The 14423-nt window shown below is 38.0% G+C and overlaps 1 protein-coding gene across 3 annotated transcripts in view; it reads right to left on the bottom strand.

Moving 5' to 3' along the window:
* admb (adrenomedullin b) overlaps nt 1–3561 on the bottom strand; it is a 44801-nt gene extending 41240 nt beyond the window's left edge. For all 3 annotated transcript variants that reach the window (XM_061924764.1, XM_061924765.1, XM_061924766.1), the window contains exon 1: nt 3384–3561. The gene's annotated coding sequence lies outside the window, so the exon portion shown is untranslated. The remainder of the gene's footprint in view (nt 1–3383) is intronic.
* Nucleotides 3562–14423: the final 10862 nt, after the last annotated feature.

Here is a 14423-nt window from a genome sequence, read left to right as displayed (position 1 = left end):
AAAATATATATTTTCAGATTAATCGCGATTCTTATTTGTAACGATTCCAAATCGGATTTAAAAAAATCAAAGATTGATTTTTTAATTAATTAATTATTATTATTTTTTTTTTTTATTGGTCCTGTCCAGATACTCAGGCATATGATATAGTAGATGTAGATGATCTATATCTGCTGTGCAGATTTACTTTAGAAAAGAGAAGTGTTGAATACTTATTCTTATTTGACTTTATTAAATGTTTTGGTAGAATTTTAGTAAACAAAACCAGTTCCCCTTTAAGTAATATAAACATTTATCAGAGCTGTTTATCTATTTTAATGGCAGAATGCAGTTAATCATAGAACTGGCATTCAATGTTATTAAAAAAGTATTGATTTTAAATCGAGAATCTATTCTAAATCGAATCGTTACCCCCAAGAATCGAATAAAATTGAATTGTGTGGTGCCCAAAGAGTTACCGTATAGGCCGCAGCAGTACTCAGCTGTAATACACTTTTCCACCACTTGTGGCAGTAATGACAATATCAAACAAACAAGAAGTCTGCAGCTGAAGTCATAGAGAAGTTTCTCAAGCGCAAAAATTATGACTCAAGGGTGAAGCTATATTTTCATTTGCGCTCACATTTTTTCAACAGTTTATTCAATAAACATATATTAGGGTTGTAAAAAAATACATCGATTTCCAGATTAATCCCGATTCTTATTTGTAACGATTCCTAATCGATCCTTTTTTTAATTTTCTTTTTTTATCTGTTCTGTCTAGACACTCAGACAAATCCTATTGTTGATGTGGAATATTTCTACTTATTTGTATGTATGTATATATATATATATATATATATATATATATATATATATATATATATATATATATATATATATATATATATATATATATATATATAATTATGTTAAGTAATATAGAAATGTATCACAGCTGTTTATCTACTTTATGGAGGAATGTAATTAATCATAGAACTGGCACCCAATGTTATTAAAAAAGTATTGATTTTGAATAGAGAATCGTTTTTGAAACGAGAATCGATTCTTAATCGAATCGTTACCCCCAAAAATCGAATCAAATCGAATTGTGTTGTGCCCAAACATTAACAACCCTAATATAGATTATTATTTATCTTAGCACTATGTAATTGGTATGTACATTTATTTTTCATCAGTTTTTATGAGTCCCTTCTTTTGCAATATATATGATCTAATCAGCCTGATAAGAATTTTTGTGATTAACACGTGCTTTCGAATCATTTGACAAGGTTCTTCTTGTTGAACTGTCAGTAGCTTAGACACATAATTGTTGAATGTGTTTAAAATCGGGACGAGCTGGACTAAAAGTAGCTGCACATGGACAGGGAAGTCTGGGCTTCTCTGCTTGGGCTGCATCCCCCGCGACCCGACCCGAGAAGACAGATGGATGGCCGAATGATTAAAATCAAGAATAGGATTATAGTTCGGTGTTGATATTTGAGTATTAGGGCCTCTCTGTGGTGTAAAAGTTGGGCCCCGGGGTCAAAAAGGTTAAGAAAGTAAGTCAAGTGGTTTTTATAACAATAAAATGTTACAACTTTGGTTGCGTTTTTTTTTTCTTGCACCCTAGGAGGCCCTTTCGGGGGATTTACATTTGGCCCGTGAACGTCAGCTCCAATTAGCAACTTGAGAAGGACGTAAAGTGTCCGCCCTTCAACGAGCCGCGTGTTGAGCCAAGATGGACGGCCAGCGCGTGCCGCGGCGTCCTCCTACCTGCCCCGGCACGAAGCGAGCGCGCCCAGATGGAAAGCAGATCTCGTCTCTTGTCTCATCTCGGCGGAGTGTCCAAACCGCTCGCGTGGTCAAGCGTGAGTCACGCCGTCGGCACGTCTTCGCTCGAAGCTGGGATCCATTTCCACGGGGGTCAGTGGGGCGCGCACACACGCCGCCTCCCATCAGGGGATATTCTTAGACCCTGCGTGTCTATTTATAGGGCCCGGGCCCTCGCTCTGTCTTATATTAGTCCTCATGTAGCAAGGATTGAATTAAGCTGGTATGCAAAAGCTGTTGATAAAGTGACTGGTGATGTCAAGATGCCACATATGTCCGATATTTCAGATTTACAAGCGCGTATAAGTAGTTCCAGAGTAAATTCCTCAGACGTTCGTTTTTTGGTTGTTTTCTTTGCCAAGCGAGCACTTTTATTGACGTGCCCTAAAACAGTCCAAGCGTGCATCTCTTCAAAATGAGACTATTCGATACTATCCATGGGGAACAATATGATTCAGAAATCTGATTGGACTCGATTTGATGCGATCCGGTACAGACAGTAGGGTTGTCCCGATACCAATATTTAACCAAAGTGTATTTTGATACTTTTCGATACTTTTCTAAATAAAGGCGACCACAAAAATGGCCTTATTGGCTTTGTTTTAACAAAAAAAACTTACAGTACCTTAAACATATGTTTCTTATTGCAATCTTGTCCTTAAATAAAATAGTGAACATACTGGATAACTTGTCTTTTAGTACAAACCCCGTTTCCATATGAGTTGGGAAATTGTGTTAGATGTAAATATAAACGGAATACAATGATTTGCAAATAATTTTCAACCCATATTCAGTTGAATATGCTACAAAGACAACATATTTGATGTTCAAACTGATAAACTTTTTTTTTTGTTGCAAATAATCATTAACTTTAGAATTTGATGCCAGCAACACGTGACAAAGAAGTTGGGAAAGGTGGCAATAAATACTGATAAAGTTGAGGAATGCTCATCAAACACTTATTTGGAACATCCCACAGGTGAACAGGCAAATTGGGAACAGGTGGGTGCCATGATTGGGTATAAAAGTAGATTCCATGAAATGCTCAGTCATTCACAAACAAGGATGGGGCGAGGGTCACCACTTTGTCAACAAATGCGTTAGCGAATTGTTGAACAGTTTAAGAAAAACCTTTCTCAACCATCTATTGCAAGGAATTTAGGGATTTTACCATCTATGGTCTGTAATATCATCAAAGTGTTCAGAGAATCTGGAGAAATCACTTTTCACAGCTTCATGTGGAGTTGGAGTTTCCATTCCCTCATCTCCTTTGTGACTACTGGCCGTGCGCAGTGCGCCTCTCGTCCACTAGGGGGCGATTGCAGTCATTTCAGCTTGTTTAGCTATGCCAGGTGTACATATAATAGAAGAAGATAATGCTACGTGCTAATAAGCTAGCGATAGTAACTTTCAAGCTCCGGGTCTTGCAGATAAGTATACATTTCCACTGCTATTTGGTGTTGTTTATAATGTTTGAATGTGTTTAACTGACATTTGTGGTTATTAGGATAGCCAGAAACATACAAAAATATCGCTTGTTTAGTTTACTGTTTTAGGAGGTGTCTGCTTACCAGTTCTCTCAAACAGCCGGGTTGGTGTGACGTCACGTCATTAAAGTGTCTTTTTTGGGGGGGAAATTCTGACACTTATTAAACAAGTAAGTTTCTATTTTATCATATACTTTAAAAATGTTGACCTATTTCAAGCTTCTACTTTGTGCTTGTTTGGCTTAAACAGTCCCTCGCGTCCGGCTTGTTATTCGCCGTTTGATTGGCGGGAAGGAGTCCTTACATTGGATTGGTCGAACAGAGTCATGTGACAATGCCTGCTGGTAAAAAGGCAAATGAATACGTCATTAGAAGCCTTAATTGGTAGATTATATATAATTGTTATATAAATGAATGTAACAGAGTTAAAGTAATGTTTCTTCGTCACAAAAATAAAAAGTATGTTACATTTAAACTACTCTGACAAGTACAATTTATTCAACAAGTTACTTCATTAAATGCAAAGGAGTAAAGGTAGCGCGTTTCTACCCAACAATAGGAACTTTTAGTTCCTGTAACTGTAGGTTCCTGTAGAAGTGTGTGGTTTGTGTTTCCACCGCATTTCACAGTTCAGGTAGTTTATACAAATCAGGCTGATGACGTATGGAGGAGTGGTTTAGTATATTTCTCAGAGGTGGGACCAAGTCATTGTTTTGCAAGTCACAAGTAAGTCTCAAGTCTTTGCCCTCAAGTCCGAGTCAAGTCCCGAGTCAAGACAGGCAAGGCCCGAGTCAAGTCCAAAGTCAAGACTGGAAAGTCTCAAGTCAAGTCCCAAGTCCTGCATTTTGAGTTTCGAGTCCTTTCAAGTCCTTTTAACCACAGACTAATATATTAACACAGATTGTGTATGCTTTTCAAACGCTGTATTTATTTATTAAAACAAGTGCATTTTAAATTACAGGAAAGAAAATTGTGCTGACATTGCACTTTATAATAGCACTATTAACCAGTCATTTTAAACATTAACTAATTCCTTTACAGAATAAACACATTGAAAAGTAAAGTGCAAATGTACTTATTTGTACAAAAGTGTTAACATTGAAAAAACATGACATATACGTGAACATAACAAAAAAGTTGTACTTTTTATATGTCAGGGCCCTATGCTGCATTGCATTTGCAAAAGACCAAATTAGCCAAGAGTCTGTCAGTCATTTGTGCACGATGGGGGCGTAGTATGATGCCACCATGGCTGAAAACTCGCTCCACTGGAGCACTGGAGGCAGGCACTGCCAAGACTCTCATGGCCACTCGGAACAGTGAAGGAAGAGTCTTCATGTTCAATGCCCAGAACAAAAGGGGGGAGAGAGTTGTTTTGGGTTGGTGCACTACTTGTAAGTGTATCTTGTGTTTTTTATGTTGATTTAATTAAAAAAAGAGAAAAAAAAAAAATTATTTCTTGTGCGGCCCGATACCAATCGATCCACGGACCAGTACCGGGCCGCGGCCCGGTGGTTGGGGACCACTGAGGTAAACAACCAACAGTATGTCAGAAAGCTAGCTAAAACGGTACACATATTCATAATATAGTATACATTTTAACTGACCTTTATTTGACTATTTTTGTCTTTTTTTAGGTGGCTAAAATACGCGGTGTTGCTGACCGCCGTCTAACGTTACGTGTGATATATTGACTAACGTAACCCTGCTTAAAAAAAATCACTGAACAAAAAGTATGAATAAGGTAGTGAACTGCAACAGATTCCCGTGTTTGCAATAACGTTATAACGTTAGCAGTGAGTTTACAGCCTCACTGATTTAACTACACAGCAAATAAAAGTCACGTTACTTAGCCAAAACTTACCGTTCTTTGTGCAACTTCAAGTGTCGGACGAAGTTGGAAGTTGTTGCCTCTCCATTAGTAATTTTCGAACCGCATGTGTTGCATACTGCAAACCGTTTTGTGTTGACCACCTCGTAATTTTTATACCCAAACGAAATTATTTTAGGTATAATTTTTTGTTCACTGGCGTGTGGTTTGGACATGTCTTCTTCCTTGGTTGTCCTGCAATTTGATTGGATGAATGCTGTGTGATGAAAACAAAGTAGATCTAATTCGATTGGCTGTTGTACTGAGACCACACCAGCTGACACACGCAACGCTGATAGACAAGTACACAATGAAAAATACGGGGCGCTCCCGAATAACTTTTTCATCTTTGGGTTTTGGGGAAAGTAGCAAGTCATGTCAAATCATGTCAATTCAAAAGGATCAAGTCCAAGTGAAGTCACAAGTCATTGATGTTCAAGTCTAAGTCGAGTTGCAAGTCTTTTTACATTTTGTCAAGTCGAGTCTAAAGTCATCAAATTCATGACTCGAGTCCAAGTCATGTGACTCAAGTCCACACCTCTGATATTTCTACCATGTAAATAGACAGACAATATTAGGTCACAGTTCTTCTACTAAAGTTCAGGTAAATGAAATACAAAGCAATCATATAAGAAACTTTTTTTTTTAAATGAAGTGTACCGAATTGTTCATAAAAAAGTCAGGGTTTTGTCCGCAAACTCAGTGGCCTAGTGGTTAGAGTGTCTGCCCTGAGATTGGTAGGTTATGAGTTCAAACCCTGGCCGAGTCATACCAATGACTATAAAAATGGGATCCATTACCTCCCTGCTTGGCACTCAGCATCAAGGGTTGGAATTGGGGGTTAAATCACCAAAAATTATTCCCGGGCGCAGCCACCGCTGCTGCTCACTGCTCTCCTCACCTCCCAGGGGGTGATCAAGGGTGATGGTACAGAGAATAATTTTGCCACACCTAGTGTGTGTGTGACAATCATTGGTACTTTAACTTTAACTTAATGTCCAACAGTCAGAAAGTCGTCCTCTCAGTAAATGAATTCATGAGGGTCAGGGGATTCCTTATGGTCCATTTCAGCTGTAAATAACAATATATAAATAACAAATGTCAGTGTTTATCTGTAAATAACAATATATGAATAATAAATGTCAGTGTTTATCTGTAAATGATATATAAATAATACATGTCAGTAGTTATCTGTTAATAACAATATATGAATAATAAATGTCAGTGTTTATCTGTAAATAACAATATATAAATAATAAATGGCAGTGTTTATCTGTAAATGACAATATAAAAATAATACATTTCAGTGTTTTATCTGTAAATAACAACATGTAAATAATAAATGTCAGTGTTTATCTGTAAATAACAATATATAAATAATAAATGTCAGTGTTTATTTGTAAATAATATATAAATAATACATGTCAGTATTTATCTGTAAATAATATATAAATAATAAATGTAGTGTTTATCTGTAATAACAATATATAAATAATAAATGTCAGTGTTTATCTGTAAATGACAATATATGAATAATACGTCCATCCATCCATCCATTTTCTACCGCTTATTCCCTTTGGGGTCGCGGGGGGCGCTTGAGCCTATCTCAGCTACAATCGGGCGGAAGGCGGGGTACACCCTGGACAAGTCACCACCTCATCGCAGGGCCAACACAGATAGACAACATTCACACTCACATTCACACACTAGGGCCAATTTAGTGTTGCCAATCAACTTATTGAATAATACGTGTCAGTGTTTATTTGTAAATAACAATATATAAACAATAAATGTCAGAGTTTATCTGTAAATAACATACATCCATCCATTTTCTACCGCTTGTCCCTTTTGGGGTTACGGGGGGTGCTGGAGCCTATCTCAGCTGCATTTTGGGCGGCAGGCAGGGTACACCCTGGACAAGTCGCCACCCCATCACAGGGTCAACACAGATGGACAGACAACATTCAAATAACAATATATGAATAATAAATGTCAGTGTTTATCTGTAAATAACAATATATAAATAATACATGTCAGTGTTTATCTTTAAATAACATATAAATAATAAATGTCAGTGTTTATCTGTAAATAATATATCAATAATAATTGTCAGTGTTTATCTGTAAATAACAATATATAAATAATACATGTCAGTGTTTATCTTTAAATAACATATACATAATAAATGTCAGTGTTTATCTGTAAATAACAATATATCAATAATAAATGTCAGTGTTTATCTGTAAATAACAATATATAAATAATACATGTCAGTGTTTATCTTTAAATAAAATATAAATAATAAATGTCAGTGTTTATCTGTAAATAATATATAAATAATAAATGTCAGTGTTTATCTCGGGCCGACAAAACAATCACCGGCTTTAGCGTTAGCATGTTAGCATTAGCATTCTGGTCACTGGGGTTGAGGCTAGCAACTACACAAATGGAGTGTCACTGACTACTTTAACAACATGTATTAAAGTAAATAGTTCATATTTGATGTTATTTACCTTCGTTCCACTCGTGTGCTGCCTCCTTTATTTCACATTTATCCAACAAAGTCAGAGTAGTAAGCAGCTGAGGTCGTAGTTTCAAGTCCGGCTTCATACTCCTCGGTAAATACGTTCAAAAGAGTCCGTCCACTTCTCGTAGCTTCGCGTAACGAAATTAAAGGGGAACATTATCACCAGACCTATGTAAGCGTCAATATATACCTTGATGTTGCAGAAAAAAGACCATATATTTTTTTAACCGATTTCCGAACTCTAAATGGGTGAATTTTGGCGAATTAAACGCCTTTCTAATATTCGCTCTCGGAGCGATGACGTCACAACGTGACGTCGCATCGGGAAGCAATCCGCCATTTTCTCAAACACCGAGTCAAATCAGCTGTTATTTTCCGTTTTTTCGACTGTTTTCCGTACCTTGGAGACATCATGCCTCGTCGGTGTGTTGTCGGAGGGTGTGACAACATGAACGGGGACGGATTCAAGTTGCACCAGTGGCCCAAAGATGCGAAAGTGGCAAGAAATTGGACGTTTGTTCCGCACACTTTACCGACGAAAGCTATGCTACGACAGAGATGGCAAGAATGTGTGGATGTCTTGCGACACTCAAAGCAGATGCATTTCCAACGATAAAGTCAAAGAAATCTGCCGCCAGACCCCCATTGAATCTGCCGGAGTGTGTGAGCAATTCAGGGACAAAGGACCTCGGTAGCACGGCAAGCAATGGCGGCAGTTTGTTCCCGCAGACGAGCGAGCTAAACCCCCTGGATGTCTTGGCTCACACCGTCCCGAAGATGATCAAGAGAAGAATATCGACCCTAGCTTCCCTGGCCTGCTGACATGAGGGTATGTCTACAAAATATATTAATTGATGAAAATTGGGCTGTCTGCACTCTCAAAGTGCATGTTGTTGCCAAATGTATTTCATATGCTGTAAACCTAGTTCATAGTTGTTAGTTTCCTTTAATGCCAAACAAACACATACCAATCGTTGGTTAGAAGGCGATCGAATTTGTCCTCACTTTCTCCCGTGTCGCTGGCTGTCGTGTCGTTTTCGTCGGTTTCGCTTGCATACGGTTCAAACCGATTTGGCTCAATAGCTTCAGTTTCTTCTTCAATTTCGTTTTCGCTACCTGCCTCCACACTACAACCATCCGTTTCAATACATTCGTAATCTGTTGAATCGCTTAAGCCGCTGAAATCAGAGTCAGAATCCGAGCTAATGTCGCTATAGCTTGCTGTTCTTTCCGCCATGTTTGTTTGTGTTGGCTTCACTATGTGACGTCACAGGAAAATGGACGGGTGTTTATAACGATGGTTAAAATCAGGCACTTTGAAGCTTTTTTAGGGATATTGCATGATGGGTACAATTTTGAAAAAAAACTTTGAAAAATATAATAAGCCACTGGGAACTGATTTTTAATGGTTTTATCCATTCTGAAATTGTGATAATGTTCCCCTTTAAGCTTGTAAAAATAATCAACTGCATATAGTTTAAAGACTACAGCTGAGCCAAAACACTGCAAGATAGTTCCACTGATCAGCGTTCTTCAGCACAAAGATGCCCCACAAAAGTTCCTGCAAGTCCAAATATCCTTTTGTTCTTCTTTCTCTCCGTTGTCAAGAAATTCTTAAGAACAAAACAAGTCGACCTCACATACTCCGCAATGGCGGTCGTGTGTTTGAGAAAGTAGTTTTACGAACACCCTCAACTTTGTCCAACCAATCAGCGAAAAGGTTCCGGTATAGCTTCCAAGAGTCCGGAGGAATTCAGAAAGGATCCTGACGAACTACATCTACCCGGGTAGTTTTTGCTGGAAACACAGGGGGAACTTGTGTCTGCAACTGTTTCACTTAGCCCGCAGTTTTCAGACATGCTAAACACAGACGCAAAACAGTGTCTGCAGAGCAGTTTTAGTCTTGATAAATCACATCACTAGCAGCACTAAAAGATTATATTTGAGATTATATTCTCGTAGTATTGTGGGCGTTCTGACAATCAGCATATTTCCGCATATTCATGAGGACAATGGAGCTTCATGATTTGAATTGAATTGAATTTAATTATTTATTTCAAACCTGCACAGTACAACAACACATTTTTTTTTTTTTTTACATTTTGGCAGAGACATTTATGCAAGGCTTGAAAAGGGGTTGGATGAAGCAAATGCTTATAATATCCCAACCCCTCTCACTCATTCCACATTTAACATAAACAATATAATACAAGAACAATACTATACAAACAAAAACAAGAAGAGCTCCTGTATACTAACAATACAATAGTACCACTGTTACTATGAGACAAGACAAGATGAGACAAAACACACACACACACCCACACACACATACACACACAGGCCCAAACACTCTCTGACCGTACACCTCTCTCTCATCGCTCTGTGCTGAGGGCATCACTCTCTTTCCTCCTCGTACTTCTTCAGTACTTCTTTTTTAAACAGTCTTTTAAATTGAATCATGTTAGAACAGGTTTTTAATTCGTCCCCTAAGTTGTTCCACAAACTGACTCCACGCACTGAAATGCACATTGATTTTAAAGTTGTTCTAAATTTAGGAAAATATAATTTGTTGTTTCCTCTTAGACTGTAACTATGGTGAGCATCTCTATCCTGGAATAGGTTTTGTATATTTAATGGTAGAGAGTTTTGGGATGCCCGAAACATAATTTGAGCAGTTTTAAAATTGACCACATCGTGCAGTTTAAGTTGCTCCATGAATAGTGGATTTGAATGATGTCTGTAGTGAACATTGGACACAATCCTAATGGCCTTTTTCTGCAGAGTGACTAAAGGCTGTAGATGAGATTTATAACAATTTCCCCAGACTTCAACACAATAGTTTAAATATGACATAATAAATGAATTATACAATAACAGCAGAGCTTTGGTGTTCAATAAATGACATGATCTCCTTTCTATTGGTGTATCATCAATAACAATCCTGATGGGTATATTACTTTTGCGATTGCTAAAGGGCATGATTTTGGTCTTCTTTAAATTGAGAGACAATTTGTTGGTATTAAACCAAGTTTTTAACTTGATCATCTCCTCAGTTACAGAGGCCAGACGTTGCTTCATGTCGTCACCTGCACATGTAATGGTTGTGTCGTCAGCAAAGAGGATTAACTTCAGCAGTGTTGATACTTTACATATTTCATTGATATACATTATAAATAGTGTGGGTCCTAGTATCGACCCCTGGGGGACTCCACAGGTTATGTTCATGAATGTAGATTGATGTTGGTCGATCTGAACAATCTGCTGTCTCTCATTCAAGTAGCTCTTCAGCCATTTCCCTGCCACTCCCCTTATGCCATAGTTTTCGAGTTTATTTACCAAAATCTGGTGGTCAATGGTATCGAAAGCCTTTTGCAGGTCAAAAAAAATTCCTATAACAAATTTGTTTTTCTCGATACCATTAGTAATGTTCTCTATTAGATCACTTAAAGCTAATGAAGTTGACCTATTTTGTCGGAACCCATATTGACAATCATATAATAATGTGTGCTTTTCAATGAAGCCACGAAGTCTATTATCAAATAATTTTTCCAATATTTTTGACAACTGTGGCAGAAGGGAGACGGGCCGGTAATTTGTGAAGTGGTGTTTGTCTCCAGATTTGAAGATGGGGATGACTTTTGAGAGTTTCATTTGTGAAGGAAATTGTCCAAGTTGAAAAGATAAATTGCAGATGTATGTGAATGGTTTGATGATTTCTTCCGCTACGTTCCGGACCGTCCTCATGTCGAGGTCATAAATGTCACGTGATGTTTTGTTCTTGCTTTTCTGAATAATCTCTAAGACTTCCTTTTCGACAGTCGGAGTAAGGAACATCGAGTAAGGATTTTTTTCAATAAGTTCCATGGGCTGTTCATCATTAATTGGGATTTTTTTTTGCCAGCTCAGGCCCAATATTAACAAAAAACATATTGAAGCCATCAGCAATCATCTTCTTGTCACTTATGATTTGGTCGTTCTCAACAAAAAAACTCTGGATAACAAGGACTGCTTGAACCATGCCCAATAATTGTATTTAATACCTTCCAAATTCCCTTTATATCATTTTTCTTTTGGATTAATAGTTTGGTGGTGTATTCTTTTCTGCTTGCTCTTAATATACTGGTTAATTTATTTTTATATGTTTTGTACCTTTGTTCTGTTTCTATGGTTTGATGCCTAAAAAAAGTCCTATATAAATAATTTTTCTTTTTGCAAGATAGGTAGTTTGTCGGAAAACTAAGTGTATGGAACGACTGTCTTGTCATGTTTTGGTAAGTCCCATCTAAGATCTGGAAGAATATCCTAAGATTTTGTTACGTAATAAGCAAACCAAGAGCTTGGTGGCATCTAAAAAGGCCCGTTGTGTCCCTGCGAGTACACTCGAAGCTAACAGTTGTTGCTTCATTAGCCGGGAAAGAATGCGAGGGAGTCGGGGGGGTCGGAATACCGATGATGGTATAGTACAGGGTTCTGGTTCCAAAACAAACACTGCGGTGCCAGATAGCGGGTTTCAGGACTCCGAGCCGCGCTTTCATCGCGTTGTCAACGTGTTACTACGCGTGATTTATTCAACAACAAGCTGAAAGGCACTGACAACATTTGCCATTTGGCCTTTTTTGTAACGTAATGAGAGACAGGAGCCGCAGCGCCGCAGCCAAGCGACAAAGACAAAAAGATGCTCATAGTCAACTTTTATCGAAAGACATTAGCAGCTAGAAGCTACTGCTTCCACTCTCTGATCACTGTGATGGAGAGAAGTCATCTATTAATCAAAGTGAAACCACTGAAAAGAAAAACTAAGTTAATTTTGTTTTGAATTGTGCCTAACTCTTTATAAGTACCGTATTTTCCGCACTATAAGGCGCACCGGATTATTAGCCGCACCTTCAATGAATTACATATTTCATAACTTTGTCCACCAATAAGCCGCCCCGGACTATAAGCCGCGCCTACGCTGCGCTAAAGGGAATGTCAAAAAAACAGTCAGATAGGTCAGTCAAACTTTAATAATATATTAAAAACCAGCGTTCTAACAACTCTGTTCACTCCCAAAATGTACGCAAATGTGCAATCACAAACATAGTAAAATTCAAAATAGTGCAGAGCAATAGCAACATAATGTTGCTCGAACGTTAATGTCACAACACACAAAATAAACATAGCGCTCACTTTCTGAAGTTATTCTTCATTCGTAAATCCTTCGTCTTCGGTGTCCGAAGTGAAAAGTTGGGCAAATTTACGATCCACTGGCAGATGTTGGCGTCGTCTGGCGCTGCCTCCTCGTCTTAGTGAAGGTGTGTTCGCCTTCTGTCTTCCATTGTTCCCACGCAGTTAGCAGTCTAGCTTCGAATGCCCTGTTGACACCAATATCTAGCGGCTGGAGGTCTTTTGTCAATCCACCCGGAATGACGGCGAGTATTGAATTAAGCGCGTAAGCGTGTCTCTCAATGTGCTGTTATGAGCTAGCAAATATAACAACTACACTACCCAGCATGCAACGATAGTTACGAGCATGCGCGGTAGCCCTGAGAAGTTCCCACGCAGTTAGCAGTCTAGCTTCGAATGCCCTGTTGACACCAATATCTAGCGGCTGGAGGTCTTTTGTCAATCCACCCGGAATGACGGCGAGTATTGAATTAAGCGCGTAAGCGTGTCTCTCAATGTGCTGTTATGAGCTAGCAAATATAACAACTACACTACCCAGCATGCAACGATAGTTACGAGCATGCGCGGTAGCCCTGAGAAGCGTTGTTGTATGCTGGGAGTTCGAATGTGGTTATGAGCACGCTGTGAGAAAACGTTGAGAACTCAGTTAACACGCCTCGTCTGCATTATTTATAATTAGACAGACAACACACTTAATAGGAGCCATTTTGGGGTCTTTACATAAACACACAAATGGAAATGAAACGTCACATATCCCAGCATGCACCGCGCGCTTCTTCTACGGGGAAAAAAGATGGCGGCTGTTTACCGTAGTTGCGAGACCTAAACTTTATGAAAATGAATCTTAATATTTATCCATATATAAAGCGCACCGGGTTATAAGGCGCACTGTCAGCTTTTGAGAAAGTTTGTGGTTTTTAGGTGCGCCTTATAGTGCGGAAAATACGGTAATAAGTACATGTTAATGCATTTTTTACACAGAAAAATGAAAGCATGTGATGGCCATTTTGATATTTTTCATTTTCAAAACCATTAGGGCTCCCCTTAATTTTGGTGAATGTTGAAGGTCCCGGGGACCCAAAAGGGTCTCAGTCACCAAAGTGTCATGTGTTAATCATTTATTTTACTTCTAACACTTAAATATCTATATATCAACTTCAGTTTTAGCCGTTGCCATTATTTTTGTATTTCCTTTATTTTATTCCTTTTTTTTCCAAAATTAATTCCTGTTTTTTATGGCAAAAACATATAATATGGAATATTTTCCCCAAAATTGAATATTTGATGTGAACTTAGTAATGGGAGCCTTAAATAAGTACACTGATTTTGATTAATTATTATTTTTTGAACAATTAAAGTTTTAAAAAAATCTAAAGGGCCCAGGGACACAAACGGTCTCAGTCATCAAAGTGTCATGTATTAATAATTTTTTTTACTTCCAACACTTAAATATTTATATATCGACTTCAGTTTTATCCGTTGCCATTATTTTTAAAATGTTCTTAATTGTATTCCCTTTTTTTCCCCAAAAGGAATTTGTCTTTTTTTTTTTTTTTTT

The sequence above is a fragment of the Nerophis lumbriciformis genome, linkage group LG29 (genome assembly GCF_033978685.3).
Source record: "Nerophis lumbriciformis linkage group LG29, RoL_Nlum_v2.1, whole genome shotgun sequence".
Lineage (NCBI taxonomy): Eukaryota > Metazoa > Chordata > Actinopteri > Syngnathiformes > Syngnathidae > Nerophis > Nerophis lumbriciformis.
This window is presented reverse-complemented; position numbering and strand designations above follow the sequence as displayed.